The following is a 4,791-nucleotide window of genomic DNA, read 5'->3' as shown; positions in this document are numbered from 1 at the left end:
GTCTTTCACATTAAATTCCAGTGAAATATATTTATGTTTGTGGTTGTAATGTGACAAAATATGGAAAAGTTCAAGGGGTATGAATACTTTTGCAATCCACTGTATTTCAGTGTGGGTTGGACTCCACCAGGGCTTTTCCTTGTCTCATCTCTGTTGTATGCAGATGATGTGGTTCTGTTGGCATATTTAGGCCAAGATCTTCAGCAAGCACTGGGGCAGTTCACAGTTGAATTTGAAGCGGCTGGGATGAGAGTCTGTTCCACTAACTCTGAAGCCATGGTTCTCGACTGAAAAAGTGTGGAATGCACCCTCTGAGTCAGGGGTGTGACGGTGGTGGGTGGGGGCTCTGCCTCAAGTAGAGGAGTGCCATGTTCAAGAGTGCCTTGATCAAGAGTGATAGTAGAATGGAGCAGGAGATAAATCAATAGTTTGGGGCTTCATCCTCAGTAATGAGGGCATTGCTTTGGTCATTCGTGGTGAAGAAAGAGCTGAGTCGAAAGGCAAAGCTTCCAATTTGCTGGTCTGTTTACATTGCACCCCTCACCTATGATCATGCGGTGTGGATCATGACTGAAAGAACAAGTTCCCGGATACAAATCGGCCAAATTTAACTTCCTCTATTGGATGGCTGAGCTCACCCTTAGAGATAGGGTGAGGAGCTTCATCCTCCAGAAGGAGCTCAAAATAGAGCAGCTGCTCCTCCACATTGAAAGGAATCAGTTGAGGTGGTTCAGGCATCTGATTAGGATGCCTCCTGGATGCCTCCCTTTTAGAGATGTTCTCGCAATGTCCCACTGTTAGGAGGCCCCAGGGAGAATCCAGGACTCGCTAGAGAGATCATGTATCCTCTCTGGCCTAGGAATACCTCGGGGTACCCCAGGACGAGCAGGAAATTGTCACTGGGTAAAGGAATGTCTGGGTTTCTCTTCTAGACCTGTTGCTTTCGCGACCTGACTTTGAATAAGCGGCAGAAGATGGAGATGGCTCTTATTTGGTTAGACATTAGCCTAGCCTAGATGAAGACTGTTGCCCTTTTGCTGTACTCTATAACTGATGTAGCAACTGATACTTTCCATCCATCTATCCATTTTCTCCCATTTATCTGGGATTGGGTCACAGGGGCAGCAGCCTAAGCAGAGAGACTTGCCCAGACTTCCCTCTCCCCTTCCGCTTGGGCCAGCTCCTCTAGGACAATCCTGAGGCATTTCCAGGCCTGCCAAGAAAATTAGTCCCTCCAGCATGTCCTGGGTCTTCCTCTAGGTCTTCTAGTGAGACATGCCCCGAACACCTCACCAGGGAGGCATCCAGGAGGCATTCTAACTAAATGCCTGAGCCACCTCTACTGGCTCCTCTCGATGTGAGGGAGCAGCGGCTCTATTCTGAGTGTGACCCAGATGACCGAACTTCTCACCCTATCTATAAGGGAAAGCCCAGACATCCTGTGTAAGAAACTCCTTTCAGCCGCTTGTATCCACGATCTTGTTCTTTCTTTCTTGTTCTATCACTTTTGGCTCAGCGCTTGCTTTACTACAACACATTGGTACAGTGCCTGCATCACTGCAGATGCAGCACAAACCTGTCCATCAATCTCCTGCTCCATTTTTCCTTCATTCATGAACAAAACCCCAAGATACTAAAGGTATCATATCATGCTTTTAAATCATTCTTTTTCACGTCTAAATCATTCACTTATGGTCTATTTAAAATAAAACTGCAACGCTTTGGTCTTAATTCCTCATTTTTGTTGCTCCACAGACTCCTTGCTTTCCTTGCTTTACCACTGTTCTGAGTTGCGCCTCAGAGCAAGCTGTTTTGGTGCGGTCTCTTTAAATGTAAGTGAGATATTTCACACCCCGCCCCCTCCAGGTCGCTGAGCGTTCAACTCCACCCCGTTCGGCCATGTTTGTAGTTCCATGGCAAAAACACAGTTATCTACCAACTAAAAACTGTTTTTAAGATAAAATAAGATAAGATAAAACTTTATTGATCCCACAGTCTGGAAATTTGCACATTACTGCAGCTTAATACAAGAGAGGCTGAGAAGAATAATGAAAGATTAATAAAAGATAACAAACAAAACCCCACAATATACACATGTGATATATAGTAATGTACCAATGCACATATACACATATACATAAACACATATGCTTATTTATATACATATATACACCATAAAGTACAGTACAAAAATGAATGTATATGAAGGTGCATATTAGTGATGGCAGATGGCAAGAAAGTATAAGGATGTCAACAACAGTAGACTTGTCAATCCAGCCTTACATGTACGAGCCAGAGTCTGACCCAGTGCAAGACACTCAGAATGACAAACCTGCAGAACCACGTCTTCGAACGAATGTGTCACAGTGGTGCGTTATTTATTTACACACTCTATATCCTTACCTACACTGGGGAGCATAGCTAAACTAAAATACATGCATTTGAACTACTATTTAAATACTATTATATTATATAATTTACTTTTGTGATCAATAAAGTATTTTTAATTGAACAACTACAATATACTCACATTCACTGTACAGATGTGAAATTATTTTAAATAAATAGATTTTTGTGCTTGACTGTTAGTTTGAAATGTACAAAAAGCAAATAAAATGCAACTGTTTTGATTTTTCATTACCAATTAGCCTATTGATTTCCATRTGTCAAATCAGAACTTAAATCATAATTAAATGATCAGTCACATTCTACTGTGGCACTGTAACTAATATTGTATGTCACAGGTCTGTGGGACAGCAAAGAACCTGAAACCCAAACGTCTAAGCCAGATAAATTTCAAACGCCACAAGGCAGAGCATCATTTCAACTCTAACTCCAGGGCTTYAATGAYWKAAGTACTCCCAAACACACCTCATCATCTKTCACACAAAGACTTCAGAGATGGTGTTAGCAAAGCACAAATTCAGCCACTTTTCCTTCTCCAGAAAACACCAATTGGAAAGTGACATGATGATGTACTGACAACATTGAATGTAAGAATTTATGTAACTTATTACTCCTTGATAAACAACAAAAAAGTGTCAAATTACATTTATGGTTTTGATGCAAATCATTTTTACCTCTTTCACTCACACCTAGGGACAATTTAGTTATCATTTAAGCTAACAGCCATGTTTTTGGTCTGTGGGAGGAAGTCAGAATGCCCGGAGAGAAACCACACATGCACGGAGAGAACATGCAAACTCTATCTAGAAAGGTCCCCTGGCTGGGATTTGATCCGTCAATCTTCTTGCTGAGAGGCATCAGCTCAACCAACTGGGTCCTCCCCAAAGTATACAAAACTATCGGCCTGAGACCATTTATCTACTTACTCTGAAACTTGCAAAACAAAGAGCATAGATCAAGATTCAGCAATTAAGAACCAAAATCACAAGATCTGAATTATCACTTTAAATGGATGCATTATTTGGTTACATGTCAATAAATTATAGATTGTAGAGTTGTAACCACATTTTCTAAGGCTGATAAAACCATGATATGATCATAGTTTAGTTTAATGTGGATCTTAAGGTGGTTTGGTTTATATTCAGACCTACTAAAATCACCAATCCCCCTCTGTCCTCAACCTTTTCTTAACTATCCTGCTTTGCTGCTTTTTGCAGCTTCTCTTGCATATATTCCAAAATTGGAATTATGGATATGGTCACCTGGTAAAAGGAGAGTCTTCTTGTCTTGATGGGACATACGCTGCTGGGCATGTTATGGATTCCAGGGGGAAGTGGAAGATTATGTGCCTGTCTGCACTGTTGGTCAAGGTTGTTGAAGAAGTATACATATTTGGATTATTGACAGCAAGATTTCCGCTCATTGGATTTGGTGGATACCTAGCCTATCATGAAATTCAGAAAGTGTCGGCAGCCCTTTGGGCTTTACTGAGACTGTCTGGCCTATGTGAGTGTATATGCTGAGCTGTCAACGTTCAGACTCCATTTTTGGAGTAGAATCACAAACTGGAGGCAATCCTTGTTAAGGGTCGCAGGCCAGCTGCTCCTAAGCTCGCTGGCAGAATAGAATAGATCTTGGAGAAGTTGTTACGCTCGTTGAGGCAAGAATGACCAAAGAATCTGGATGATTAAAATATGCCATTGAGAGATTTTAGTGAGACTGTAAGTTGGACAATCAATAAGTAGTGTCTGCCTGAACCAAAACAACTCTGATTCTCTGAAACTGGCTCCCATATGTCGGCTTTGAAGACTAGATGTCTCAAACTCTCCTGGATGTTACGTAAACTGACACTCTGCCCCTACCTTGCCCCTCTCCTACTCATGTCTGTGAACTGGTGACCGAGAGCAACCAAGGTTGACCACCTAAAGACTATATTACTTCAGGAGCTATGGCTAGGTGGGGGTCTTATTTAGCAGATGCACACATGCACAAACAACACTCCACAGCTTCCAACCCCTCCCCCCCGACACCCCCTCACACACACACACACACAAACTTGTTTTTATATCCTTGTGGGGCCCGTCCATTGACTTCCATTTATTTTTTGGTAATTTTACATCCTAACCCCGACCACCAACCCTAACCCTAACCTCACAGGTACCTTCCTGACCCTAAAACTAACCTAAACTCAATTCAAACCTTGGTCCTAAACCCAACACCCACACCCAAAATCAACCTCCAAAGTTGTGGGGCCCAAGGTGCACCCGGTCCCCACGATGCTGTATTTTTCTTAAACATGGGCCCCACAATGTAAGAAAAACAAGAACACACACACACACACACACACACACACACACACACACACACACACACACACACACACAC

The sequence above is a fragment of the Austrofundulus limnaeus genome, unplaced genomic scaffold (assembly GCF_001266775.1).
Source record: "Austrofundulus limnaeus strain Quisiro unplaced genomic scaffold, Austrofundulus_limnaeus-1.0 Scaffold102, whole genome shotgun sequence".
NCBI lineage: Eukaryota > Metazoa > Chordata > Actinopteri > Cyprinodontiformes > Rivulidae > Austrofundulus > Austrofundulus limnaeus.
This window is presented reverse-complemented; position numbering follows the sequence as displayed.